The sequence below is a fragment of the Mesoplodon densirostris genome, chromosome 11 (assembly GCF_025265405.1).
Source record: "Mesoplodon densirostris isolate mMesDen1 chromosome 11, mMesDen1 primary haplotype, whole genome shotgun sequence".
Classification (NCBI taxonomy): Eukaryota; Metazoa; Chordata; class Mammalia; order Artiodactyla; family Ziphiidae; genus Mesoplodon; species Mesoplodon densirostris.
Window position 1 is genome coordinate 85,105,954 of NC_082671.1, and position 14,404 is coordinate 85,120,357.

General features: G+C 40.4%; 1 protein-coding gene across 2 annotated transcripts in view; it reads left to right on the top strand.

Moving 5' to 3' along the window:
* Positions 1-859: 859 nt before the first annotated feature.
* The window catches only part of CDK17 (cyclin dependent kinase 17), a 99,662-nt gene continuing 86,117 nt past the window's right edge, over positions 860-14,404 (top strand). For both annotated transcript variants that reach the window (XM_060112615.1, XM_060112614.1), the window contains exon 1: positions 860-1,441. The gene's annotated coding sequence lies outside the window, so the exon portion shown is untranslated. The remainder of the gene's footprint in view (positions 1,442-14,404) is intronic.

Below are 14,404 nucleotides of genomic sequence, written 5' to 3' on the forward strand. Positions count from 1 at the left end.
TATCTCCCTCTAGGGGTTTATGTTTGTGTTTACTTTATGCTTTTATCCTTTTTAGTGGAAAAAAGTGGGTCAGTATTACTTCAGTTTGTCTTCACTTTCACTCCGCTGTTCATTCCTGAACTAGCCTTTAGCCTCTGGGAAAGAAGAAAGTAAAAACATTGACAGAAACTGGGCCAACCTCTCGGGCGGCCCCCCTCCTCCAAGAAAACAAAACCTAACCAACTCTGCAACAGAAGTTCCTTTCTGTTCTCATAGCACCTTCTATTTCCCTTCATATAAAGCTCAGACTTTTATTACAATTGCTTATGGAGTATTTTTCATCCCAGGGAGACTCTCCGTCCTCTGAGGACTTAGTATATTGTCAAGAACATAATACAAAGAAGTTTGTAGTTTAAATGAATAAATGCTGCCTGTGTGAGTGAATACTGCCCTGGTACCCACCCAGCCACCCACAATAAAGGAGACAACTTGCAGCAATCAAGCTCAGGTGTTGGCCCTTTGACATCAACTTTCTAGAGAACCAATAGAGAGCTGCGGCAATGGTATCTAAATTACATAATTAATTACTTGGATAATTTAAGCAACAGTTTTTGTTTTGTCGGGGGGGGGGTGGAAGATGAAGGGGCTGAACTATTCAGATAATTTCTTCCCCAGTCGCCGTAGACAGGCACTGACTAACCTTCTCACCCTTGCGGGGGTCTCTTCACCTCTCCCACCGCCCTCCAGCCACTCCAGAAGCCGGGCAAGGGAGACTGAGGCCCTACATCTCGGGGTGGGGGGTTTCCCGGGGCTACCCCGCCCCGCCCTCTAGGCCCCGCCCCGGCCCCGCCCCCCGCCGCCGCCGGCAGGGGTCGCGCTGCCTGCGGCGAGCTGCTCAAGAGGGGGTGGGGGAAGTTGCTGAGGCCGGTCGCCTTTCTCCGCCGCTGCTGGTTGGATCATTTCAATAAAAGTGTTTTTTCTCTCTCGCTCGCTCTCCCCGGGGGAACAGGCGGAGGCGTCAGTCCGCAGCCGCCGAGTGAAAAAGCGACGCATACGCAGCGAGCGTCTCCTCAGCTTCGCACGGCCCGGCCCCAGAGAAGAAGGAGCCCGTGTCCGGCCGGACCGCCGCAACCGGGCGTCGGCGCCTCCCTGCCCGCCTCACTCCCGCCGCGGCTCCTCCAAGGGGATTAGTGGGCCGCCTGCGCGGCTCGGCAGCCCGGGAGCCATGTTGTCCGGGGGGCTTGACAACGCGTGAGGGACCCGTGGCCCCTCCCGGAGGCTCGGACCCTCGGCGTGAGCTGGAAGGCTGCTGCGGCGGCGGAGGCCTGCGCCTCGGAGGCGCCTCGGGTCTGCCAGCCGCTGGGACCCGGACCTGCATCCGGTCGCCGCGGGCGTTGGAGGAGCCGCTTTGCTTGTGCGCCTCGCCTCGCCAGCTCTCGGGACGCGGCCCCCGCACTTGCTGGTGAGTTGGCGGCTGGCGGCCGCTCGGGGCTTTCCCTGCTGCCCCGCCGACCCTGGGCTGAGAGCGGCTGGAGGGTGCTTGGGACTGGGGGCCGGGGCGGGCGGCTCAGGCCCGGCCGGGAGGTTGAGGAGGGCGGCGCGGCGCAGGGGGCTCGCTTGTGTTTGTCGCTCCTCGGGTCCACTTCGGACCCCGGTCGCCCGGGCATTTCCGGGCGTGGGGTGGGGTGTGAGTGTCTGACGCTCGGGCTCCTTCGCGAGAGGCGCCTCCAGCCGCCGCAGCCGCCTCCGCGCTAGCTGCCGCTTTGGTCTCCGGGGGAGGCCGGTCTCCCCGCGAGGCCGAGGAGGGGAGGAGGCAGAAAGTCCCCTGAGACACAAAGGTCCCCTCGGCGGGGGTGGAGCTGCGAGGGCGGGCGGCGCAACTCCGAGGGGAAGGAAGGGGCGCAGGTCCGCGAGAGGTGGGAGAGGAAGCGGCGGTGGCCACCGCGTTTCCAGCTCCTTGGAGACGCCGGGGGTGTGCGTGGGTGGGGAGCGGGAGGAGGAGGAGCACTCGCGTGAGGAGCCGGCCGAGACAAAGATCAGGGCAGCCTCCCGCTGGCGAGTCACACCCCTGAGTGTGGGTCAGAGCAGAGGTGGAGGGAATGTGGGAAACCCAAAGAACCGATGGGGAGGGGCAGATGGGGCGGGGGGGGGCTGCCAAGTATTGTCGTCTCCGTCGCAGTGGCTTTTCTCAGGGTTTTTGTGCCCGATGGTTTTGCTCCCCAGTTCAGCTGGATAGCTCCAGATTCGCTCCCTCCCATCACCCCCTCCCTGCCACACTGACTCTCCAGTGGTTTCCCCCTCGTTCTCCCCGTACCTCTCACCCACTCGTTTTCGGGTAAGCAGTATTTTGCCTTCAGCTTGGGGAACGTTTGCTAATGACAGGATGTCTGAGCTTGTTCTGACCCTGAACTGCCTTGAACTCCTCTTTCTTCCTCCCACCCTTTCCTTTCTGGGATCTTATAATGTCACATGGCCATTAACAATTAGCTTTTCTTCTGCAAAAATGGTAAAAGCACTTAGCTGAAATCCCTGGCGCTCCTTCTTTATATTAATGTGTCCACCAGAGACACGTCGTTGGTCATGAATTATCAGTTCTTATTAGCCAAATTAACTTTTTAGATAAAAAAGTGGCAAATTTTGTTTTGAGTTTTGACTGTTCCTGGGGTCAGCAAAGTGTATCCCTGGCAGCCTCTAGACCTTCTGTCACTTATCAGGAAATGCTTGACTTAGACAGTTCTTTCCTCCAACTTTGCTGATTCTTTCTCGAGGCTTTGTTGAAGGATTTCTTTTAAAAGGCGCTTGCGTAAGAAGCCTAGACTAACAAATCTGAGTTACTGTATTTTAGACTTATTTTTTTGACCATTGGACAGAAGAAAATGAATGGGATTTAAGATCTTTGATGCCTTGAGTAAAGGAAAGCCTTCCTTGAAGCTAGGAATAAGGTTCAGCCACATTTTAAGAAAAAAATTTGCTAGCATTAATATTATTGGCTTTGTTCAGTTCTTTTATGAGATTAAGTAGTTGGTTTATTTAATGTTGACATGTTGCTTTGTTAATGAAGTCATTTCAGTCTTTGTAATGTAATCCTAGCATCTGCATACTTCCATAAACAACGGGTTGGAACAAAAGAAAAAATGTGACTATATTTAAGGAATATTCTTTTTTTTTTTAATAAGAGAGATTGTCGGAATTAAAGGTGATAACCTTTTTGGTAAATTATCTCATAGGTCAGGAACACTAATAGTTTGAGTGCTGGGCTTCAAAGAAAATAACAGTCTTTGAATTTAAGCTGTTTTAAAATTACTGTGCAAATATAATTTATTATTGATTTTTTAACAGCGAAAATAAAAACATTGGAATATGAATGGAAAGAAAAATAAAGCCTGTTTGATATTTGGGCCATTACTGTTGATGTCATTGTAAGAACAGTCATGTCTTGCTGCTTGTTACCATTAAAATGTTGACACTATAAAAATTGTGAAAGGGATTTCAGTTTAGGGACCAGTCTCTGAATTGAGGGACTCCCTCAATTCTTTGTGAAATTAACAGGTCATACCATAAGTAATCGATGTTTTATTTATTTATCGAAAGGTCATATTGAGGATACACTGATTTTTTTCCACTACATATTAATTAGTGTCTAATTAGATACCTGAAGTTTTATTCTCACTAGAAGGAAATCTGCCAAAAAGTTAACAAAGATTTCTGGGTGGTGAGACTTATGGATGAATAAAAATACATTTCTTTATTTTTCAAATTTTCACATTACTTTTACAATCAGTGAAAAGAGTATGTGAAGAATTAAAGTCTTGTTTAAAAGAAAAAAAGAATTAAAGTCTCGTTAATATCCTAATTTGCCTGTTACTCAAAGAAGCTTTTATAAAATGTGTAATTTATTCTCATCCTTGGATTCAGGCCCATTAAAGTCACTTTTAGTGTGAGGTATTTGAAATAGTGCAGCTTGTGAAATGTACTCTGGTTACCTGAAGGAAAAAGATACATAGTAAGGAAAGATGAAATTAGAGTAATTAATTCTAATTAATTAATTAATTCAGTGTATAGTAGAGCTCCAGTGTGGTAGCTTTGTACACCAGCAATCTTGTTCTAATAAGTCATTGGTTTTACTAAAATAGAAAAATTAAATTTTATTTTTTCTGTAGTACAAAATAGCTGTGTTGACTAAGATTTTAAAGTATATAAATGTTGATATATTTAGTTTTCAGTTACTTGTTTAGTCCTACGATTATGGTGGAAAGAGATGGCATATAAAATAATTTACTCTATCAAGGCTTTTGTTTTTTCCCTTATTTTCAGCAATATTTTTCTCCTTTTCCTTTACTGGTGAAATAGTACTAACTAAAAAACTGCAAATATTTTATTGTGAACGGTGGAACTATAATGGCTTCTGAGATGGATATTCAAAAGTGAAAATGATGATGTTCCTTAATATAAAAAAATTTTCTATGAACACAAAATTTTTGCAGTGATATTTTCTTTGTTATTGTCTAATAATACTGAATATTTATAGGGCATTACATTTTGAATCTTTATTACTGTTCTCTAGTCTTAATAAAAATTATAGCATCATGTCATGGCATTCATTTATATAGCTTTTATACTTTCATGATGTGTAATTACAATGAATGTATTGCTGTATTGTAGAAAAGAGACATTATATGTTAAATGCAGCTTATAAAATAGTCTTCAGAGTATTTTATGTATTTTAAAAGTTGCCCCCTTTCATACATGTGAAGGAAAAATAGTTTTGACTTCTTTGAATTTTGAATGTATAATTTTTGCTTAAACTTTTAAATAGAAAAATTATTTTAAATGCATTTTGTAAAATGATTGTGGCATTTTGCATTTGAAATGATGAAGATAAACAGTAGGTTTATGGCATTTTTATATGTGCTTTATATAGTATTTGTGAGGTAAAAAACTGCCTACAATAGAAAACCTGGTATAACTTGCGTTCAACCTACAGTGTTGCCAATTTCTTTGACTGGTGATGAGAGGACCTATTAGACTGACTTTTTTTTTTTTTTTTGCGGTATGCGGGCCTCTCACTGCTGCGGCCTCCCCCGCTGCGGAGCACAGGCTCCGGACGCGCAGGCTCCGGACGCGCAGGCTCAGCGGCCATGGCTCACGGGCCCAGCCGCTCCGCGGCATATGGGATCCTCCCAGACCGGGGCACGAACCCGCATCCCCTGCATCGGCAGGCGGACTCTCAACCACTTGCGCCACCAGGGAGGCCCTAGACTGACTTTTTACAAAAATGTCTGAACCAAAAATTCTTACTGTCACTAGTGAATTCTTTGTCATTATTTTGCTCCCAGGCTTTTTTTTTTTTTTTAACTTTTTATTTTGTATTGGAGTATAGCCAATTAACAATGTTGTGATAGTTTCAGGCGCACAGCAAAGGGACTCAGCCATAATATACATGTATCCATTCTCCCCCAGACTCCACTTCCATCCTGGCTGCCACATAACATTGAGCAGAGTTCCCTGTGCTATACAGTAGGTCCTTCTTGGTTATCCTTTTTATTTATTTATTTATTTTTTTGGCGGTATGCGGGCCTCTCACTGTTGTGGCCTCTCCCGTTGCGGAGCACAGGCTCCGGACGCGCAGGCCCAGCGGCCATGGCTCACGGGCCCAGCCGCTCCGCGGCATATGGGATCCTCCCAGACCGGGGCACGAACCCGTATCCCCTGCATCGGCAGGCGGACTCTTAACCACTGCGCCACCAGGGAGGCCCGTTATCCTTTTTAAATATAGCAGTGTGTACTTGTCAATCCCACACTCCCTAACTGTCCCTTCCCGTTGTCAGTTACTTTGATATCTGCAAAATATTTGACCTGAAAAGAGGAATTGCCAAGGACCAGAAAAATGTATTGAATGTATTTGAGTGTCGCTTACCTTTGCTATCCTGTTTTCCTTTCTCTTTTGGCCAGCTTGGAAAATCAGTAGACGTCTATCTGTAAATCTAACAGGTGGGGTGCCTACTATAAATAATGTTATGTTCTGCAGTAACATATAATATTGAATACGGTATTTAAGGAGTAGACTTATAAATCCATGACATTCTGCAGTAACACATGATATTGAATACTGTATTTAAGGAGGTAGATTTATAAATCCATGACATATCGGGATAAGTGAAAATTGTCTTTATTTTGATTTTTTTAATATGTTAAAATTAGTTCACATTATTTGAGCATGTGTCATAAAAAGGAAATTAGCGCCAGATACATACTGTGTAGATTGCTTCAGTATTGGGGAAAAATTTGCCTTAAGGTAGATAAAATCTATGTCTATATTTATACAGGTATAAGTACTTATTGGGTTTTGGTTTGGTATTGCATATTTTAATTAACTAAAGTGTAATTTTGATCTTTGAAGTTGCACTGAAAAATGGAAATACCAGACCAAATTGTACATTTTTGTCATTTTTATATTAAAAACTGATCCTTATATAAATTTCACATTAGTATTGTTATTATCTCTTATTTAGATTTAAAAAAACGTTATTGACTTGACCTAAGGGTAGTCCATTAAAGTGAAAAACAATGAAAGAAGGTTTGCTTTCTTTTGTTTGTGGTAAGAGTTTAAAAGGTTAACAAAATCTCTTTTTTTTTTTAATAGTACATTTTAAAATTTTTATTTATTTTATTTTTGACTGCGTTCGGTCCTCGCTGAGCACGGGCTTTTTCTAGTTTCAGCGAGCAGGGGCCACCCCTCGCCACAGTGCACTGGCCTCTCATTGCGGTGGCCTCTCTTGTGGAACACAGCCTCTAGGTGCGTGGGCTTAGTAGTTGTGGCTCGTGGGCTCTAGAGCACAGGCCCAGCAGTTGCGGCGCACGGGCCTAATCACTCCGCAGCATGTGGGATCCTCCCGGACCAGGGCTGGAACTCGTGTCCATTGCACTGGCAGGCGGATTCCCAACTACTGTGCCACCAGGGAAGCCCTAATAGCACATTCTTGTTAGTGTAAATACTTTCAAGAATACTCTAAATTTTGTATGCATAATTGTAAACAATGGGAAAAGGACCCAAGAATAATTTTTCTTTCACTATATTCGTTACTAACTCACTTTGGTCTTATCATATATTTAATCCTGCTATTTTTACAATTGATGGTTAATATTTGTTATTAGTGTGTGTTAATGTTAAATGATATAAACAAAAGTTGGTTAAAATTGGTATTAATACTTGTGAAAAATTATCAGGTAATAACACTGAAGCTCTTACTCCAAATTTAGAGGTATTATCCTTTAAATTAATACATATTTTTAAGTATTTTATAAAAAACTTTTGAAGTATAATATACTTCCAGGTTTTAATATTTTAATTACTGATCTGTATTGCTATTTCTGGTGAGAAGGAAGCTTTTTGTTGATTTTTGAAGTAAGTTTTGGATTCCTTAAGCAGACGTTAGTCCCTTGAGCCCATCTTACTGAATTATTTTTAAGAAATGATTTTTTATCTATGGCTTTATTATACTTAATAAATATGATTTTTCAGTTAATTCAGAGATGTAAACAGTACTTTTAAAGCATTTGTCATGTCCTCAGCATTGTGTTAGTCATTGTACGTTATAAAAATATACTTTAATGGGTAGAAATAATGGCAGCTTTGGTTGTCTGGAATGTTCTGTCCTTGGCCCCTCTTCTCATGTTTTACATGATCCCTGGGCATTCTCATCTGTATTTAGTGCTTTGTTCTTATCACCTATATGCTGATGATCTCCATATCTTTATTTCTAATCCAGACCTCTTTTTCTTAGTTCTTTTCTAGCTGTCTCCCAGGTATTATTGCCTCTTGGCGCTCCCTTACCAGAGCTGAACTCTTTTATTACCCCCCTACCTCTATTTCCAGCCACAGTGAATGCGCCACCATCAGCCTAGTCACTTAAGCCAAAACCTTTGGCAGCTTCTTATGTTTTTCTGTTATGCTCTTCTCCCTCTAGTCCAGTCAGTCACACCCAATCTTGTTAATTTTATTTCCTAAACATCTTTTAGATTTATCTTTTTCTGTTGCCACTTTCACATGTCAGGATTTTGGAATGCCTCATCTGAATTACTACTTCCAATTTTACCCTATTTTAATCTAACAATTATTCATTCTTACTTTATATATATGTCTTTTTTTTGAAGTATAGTTGATTTACAATATTATGTTTCAGGTGTATAGTGAAGTGATTCAATTATATATATACTTTTAAAGATTCTTTTCCATTATAGGTTATTACAAGATATTGAATATAGTTCCCTGTGCTATACAGTAAATCCTTGTTGTTTATCTCTTTTATATATAGTAGTGTGTATCTGTTAATCCCATACTCCTAATTTATCTACCCCCCCTTTCCTCTTTGGTAACCATAAGTTTGTTTTTTGTGTCTGAATCTGCTTCTGTTTTATAAATAAATTGATTTGCATTATTTTTTAGATTCCACACATAAGTGCTACAAAAGAATATTGGTCTTTTCTCTGACTTCACTCAGTGTGATAATCTCTAGGTCCATCCATGTTGCTGCAAATGACAATATTTCATTCTTTTTTATGGTTGAGTAATATTCCATTGTATATATATATATATATATACCACATTTTCTTTATTCATTCACCTGTTGATGGTTTGTGTCTGTCTTTTTATCCCTCTGTTCTTCTTTCCTTCCATCCATCCATCCATCCGTGCATCCATGTCTGAAGCGCATGCCTCCTCTGTACCATCACTGTGGTCAGTGCTAGAATACAAAGATGAGGAAACTGGTGTGTGGATATTACAGTGCTGTGACAGTTGGAGAGAAATTCTCATTTTTGAGGACAAATGTCACTTCCTCTGAAGTCTTCTTTGATCCATTCTGGCAGAGTTATGGTGGTTCTGCTATAGCATTTATGTCTACTGTAGTACTTAATACATTGTATTGTATTGTAATTAATTATTTACAGATCCTCTACCCTTTTGTCTGTCTTTGTGCTACAGAGAGACCATGCTTTTTAAATTTTGGTATTTCCCCCATATTATGTATTGTTTAATTGAGTGAGTGAAGTGATGGAATTAGGAGAAACAACACTGAATTAGTAAGTTAGGGTCAGATTAGTTATGACCTAGAAAGGGTCAAGAATTAATGTTGATATAGTAGAAAATAAAAAGCCATTAAAAGTTTTGAGTGTTGGTGCTACATGTAGGCCATGTAGGCTGTTTGTATGAGAGTAATTTGGATGCAGTTGGTAGGCCAGTTTGGAGGGGCAATAATTTGGTATTACTGGGCCTTTTTAATTACACGTGAGCTGTACTAACTTGTTAGTGAAAATGGAGAGAAAAGGGCTGTAATCTTCAAAGATTGTTATCTTTTAGACAAATTAGAATCTAAAATTACAATATCTATATGTAAATAAAATATCTATTTCTAAAGGTCTAAAAACATTGGTCAATATCAAGAGTAAGATTTGGATAAAATTTCATCCTTAATGAAATCCAGCTGTTTAACTGTATAGTACTAAACTTAAATTCATTAAAATAAATTACAGAATTGCACTCAGAACTGCATTTAATGTCATTCCTGTTACCCTGATAGTTATGTATACAGTTGACCAGGAGATATGTTTTCATTGGAATTACTGTAATTAAATAAAAGCTGCTTTATGGTCTACTTTTAAAATTAAAGACATTTTATTTAGGTTTTTATCAGTAAAATTGAGTTTTAAATTGTATCTCTGGTATAGTAAGTGTGTGATAAAAACTAGATTCATTTGAAAAATCAGATTTATTTGAGAAATCAGATAATAATGCCTCCCCAAGTAATAACTAATAACTATGTGATCTTGAGCTAGTTACTTAAACTGTTAAGGGTCAGTTTCTTATATAAAATTGGGAATGACAGAACCTACTTCATAGTGTTGTAGAAATTAAATGATATGTATAAAGCACTTTGCAAAGTACCTTGCACCTAGTGAGCACTCACAGTTAGCAGTTATTTTTATGACTCTGTATTATAGCGGGAAAAACTTGGTTATGGTACTAGAATTGTTTTGCAGATCCATTCTTTCAGGTTGATGAATGTCTAAATAAGTAGTTCACAAGGACAATTGAATCAAAATAATCTCTGGCTTTTTAACCCGTACATACCTCCTGGATTTTCTAATATGCCTCTCCCACCGAATTTGAGAATCAGTGTGTTAGTGAGTTAGTGTTACTAATGGGTGTATGTTATACCCTTTAGGTATATTGGCAGGAAGGGAATAGTATAGACTAGTGGACTAAATAATTTAGGATATTCATCGTTGTTTCTTATCTAATGATCATTAGGGATAAAATTGTCGTAATCTTCCTGATGAACACATTGATAAGCTTTTCCTTAGGGCCAGCCAAATTTTTCGTGTAACCATTTGCCCTGTTTCCCTTCTTCAGGCTTGTGCTATACCATTTCTTTGACATCTTAACAGTCTAGGCAATATTTGCTTTCCTTCTTAATGACTTTTGTATGTGACTCAGGTTTTCTGAAGTCAAAATAGAATAACAGGTAATACAACTTATCCATCAAGAGAAGAAACTGGTTTGGTTTTTTCCTTTGTCATAAAATCTGCTTAGATGTTTACTGTTTATTATTATGTTTTTGTTTATTATCTTATGTTATTATAGGTCAGTGGCCTTAACCTGAGCTTCAGAAGCACTCTTGTTGATTTAAAAAAAAAAAAGAAAAGCTAGAAGCCTGTGTGAGAGCGCGTGAGTGTGTGTGTGTGTGTGTGTGTAAAATCTCAAGCTCTGTCCCAGAGCAACTGAATTGGATACTCTGGGTTTGGTTTTTTTTTTAAAACATTCCAAGTAATTCTTGAGTTTTAGAGTCATTGTTCTAGGATTTAAATTTAAAGTAAAGGCAAAATGATTAAAACTTTCATCATTCCGTCTTATTTTTTCTCCCTTTTTATTCTATTTTGGATTTGCTAGTTTAATCGTGTTTGGGGGGATGTTTTCTTTTTTCTTTTTTTTTTTTTTTTTTGCGTACGCGGGCCTCTCACTGCTGTGGCCTCTCCCGTTGCGGAGCACAGGCTCCGGACACACAGGCTCCGCGGCCATGGCTCGCGGGCCCAGCCGCTCCGTGGCACGTGGGATCTTCCGGGATCGGGGCACGAACCCGTGTCCCCTGCATCGGCAGGCGGACTCTCAACCACTGCGCCACCAGGGAAGCCCGGGGGGATGTTTTCTTAAGTTGATGTATAAACGTCTTCTGTTCCACTTATTTACTTTTCCCTTTAATGAATGTTTTTGTCTCGCTTTTTTAGTTTGTTTTGTTAAAAGGTAAACTGAGGCACATTAAAATTTTCAACTTTATTTGAGCATACATTGACTTGAATCAGGCAGAGCCAAGCCAGAGGTGGTTAGGAGTGCTCCACCAACAGGAGCTAGGGTGGAGGTTTTCATGGAGAAGGCATGGAAGCAAAGCAAGGAAATTATTTGATTGGCTATAGCTTAAGCAGTTACGTTATTTAGGAAAGCCTAGGTGGTTGGCTGTGATCGGTGGTTCTTCAGTTTCATTTCCTCAGATTCAAGTGTATTGAGTGTGGCTTAGGTTTTGGTTTGTTCACTGCCACCTCAGTCTAATGCCCTTCTTGTTTAATTACTTTAGTTTCTCATCAGTGTCTTACTGTTTTCTGTCTTTATGGTCTCAATTATTATGTTTTAAAAATTATCTTTCAAATATAAGAACATAAAATAATGTAGAAAATAGACCATAATTTAAATTTCCAGTGTGTCTTTTTGCAAATGTACGTCAATGTATTTTATTTTGGAGGTTTTTCCATATCTAAAGATCTTCCTTTATTTTTAATAGTTGTAGTACTTCTGTTGGATATATGATCACTCAGTCCTGTGTGGATCCTTGGGTTGTTTCCTTTTCTTTTGCTATTACTTTGCCAAATGGACAACATATATATATATATATATATATATATATATATATATATATAACATTTGCATAAGCAAATGCGTGATTTAGATTCCAAGAACAAGGATTTCCTTAAAATTCATATATTGAAACCTAATCCCCAGTGTAATGGTATTTGGAGGTGGGACCTTTGGGAGATGCTTATGCCATGAAGGTGGAGCCCTCATGAATAGACCTAAGAGAGATCCCTTTCCCCTTCTGCTGTGTGAGGACACAGTGAGAAGGCAGTCTGTGAACTAGAAAGTGGACTCTCACCAAATACTGAATCTGCAGTGGCCTTGATCTTGGACTTCCCAGCCTATAGAACTGTGAGAAATAAATTTCTGTTGTTTATAAGCCACCTAGTCTAAGGTATTTTGTTATAGCAGGCCCAACAGACTGAGAGTTAACTTCAGCAATCATAAATTACGTCGATAGTATGATGTGATGAGAATAGCACTTCACCTCTATGGTCTTCCTCCCCCAAAATTATAACCCCAGTCTAATCGTGAGAAAAACATCAGACAAATCTCAGTTGAGGGATATTCTACAAAACAGCTGAACAGTACTCTTCAAAACTGTCAAGGTCATCTAAAACAGGGAAAGTCTGAGAAACTCACAGCCAAAAGGAGCCTAAGAAGATGATTATACTGTAATGTGGTATACTCCATGGGATCCTGGAACAGAAAAAGGACATTAGATAAAAACTAATGAAATCTAGGGCTTCCCTGGTGGTGTAGTGGTTGAGAGTCTGCCTGCCGATGCAGGGGACACGGGTTCGTGCCCCGGTGCGGGAAGATCCCACATGCCGCAGAGCGGCTGGGCCCGTGAACCATGGCCGCTGGGCCTGCGCGTCCGGAGCCTCTGCTCCGCAACGGGAGAGGCCACAACAGTGAAAGGCCCGCGTACTGCCAAAACAAAACAAAACAAAAAACAAAAAAACAACTAATGAAATCTAAATAAAGGAATGACTTTAGTTAAATATATCAGTTTTCGGTCAGTAATTGTGACAAATGTACCATACTAATATAAGACCTTTTTTTTTTTACACCTGTATTTTATTAGGTATAGTTTGTTCTCTTGTATGCTTTTTTTTTTTTTTTTAGATGTTGGGGGTAGGAGTTTATTAATTTATTTTATTTATTTTTGCTGTGCTGGGTCTTCGTTTCTGTGTGAGGGCTTTCTCTAGTTGTGGCAGGCGGGGGCCACTCTTCATCACGGTGCATGGGCCTCTCACTATCGCGGCCTCTCGTTGCGGAGCACAGGCTCCAGACGCGCGGGCTCAGTAGTTATGGCTCACGGGCCTAGTTGCTCCGCGGCATGTGGGATCCTCCCAGACCAGGGCTCGAACCCATGTCCCCTGCCTTAGCAGGCAGATTCTCAACCACTGCACCACCAGGGAAGCCCCTAATATAAGATCTTAATAGTAGAAACTAGGTGTGTGGTGTAGGGAAACTGTACTATCTTTGAAATTTTTCTGTAAATCTAAAACTATTATAAAATAAAACATTTATTTAAAAAAAAGATAGGTGTTTCTGTAATTCTGTTAGCTATAGCCAAACTACCATTTTTTACTACTTCCTGAATGTATGAGAGGCTTGTTTTCTTATAGCCTCACCAGCTGAATGTGTTGTCAAACTTCTGGAATTTTGTCGGTTTGATAGATGAGAACTGGTGTAACTCAGACTATTGTGTTTCTCTCATTATGAATGACATTGAGTATTTTTTTTATATGTTTAATGGGTATTTTACTTATTTTCCCTTTCTGTGAACTCTCATGTTCTTTATTTTTCTATTTGGTTGCTGGCCTTTTTTTCTTGATTTCAGGATTTCTCTATAGGGAAATGAGCCCTTTATTTGTGATCCGGGTTGCAAATATATATGTTTAGATTCTTTGATATTTTTTCACACAAGTTTTTTCCTTTTTTATATGGTAATTTTTTTTATGTTTCTGGATTTTGAAATATAGTTGGAAACGTCTTCACCACTCCAAGATTATAAAGGAATTCATCCAAATTTTCTTCCAGTACTTGTGGTTTCCTTTTTTACACTTAGATCTTAAAATCTGAATTCTTCAATTCCTCCCAATCATTGAGGCATTTTAAATGCTTAACCTTTTCTTTCAAATTACTCCCGTGTAAGCATGCCTGTGGTCTTATAGGTACCTTAAATGATTTATAGTAGAAGAAATGTTTATACATTTACTTTTGGTGGATACGAAGTTTCAACTTTCTAGAAAATGTATTAAGCATTTCATTATATCTTAATTCCAAATCATGGTTTAAAAATAATTTTAAAGTAATGAAGACTCCTTTTTTTTTTTTTTTTTTTTTTTTTTTTTGCGGTATGTGGGCCCCTCACTGTTGTGGCCTCTCCCGTTGCGGAGCACAGGCTCTGGACGCGCAGGCTCAGCGGCCATGGCTCACGGGCCCAGCCGCTCCGCGGCATATGGGATCCTCCCAGACCGGGGCACGAACCCGTATCCCCTGCATCGGCAGGCG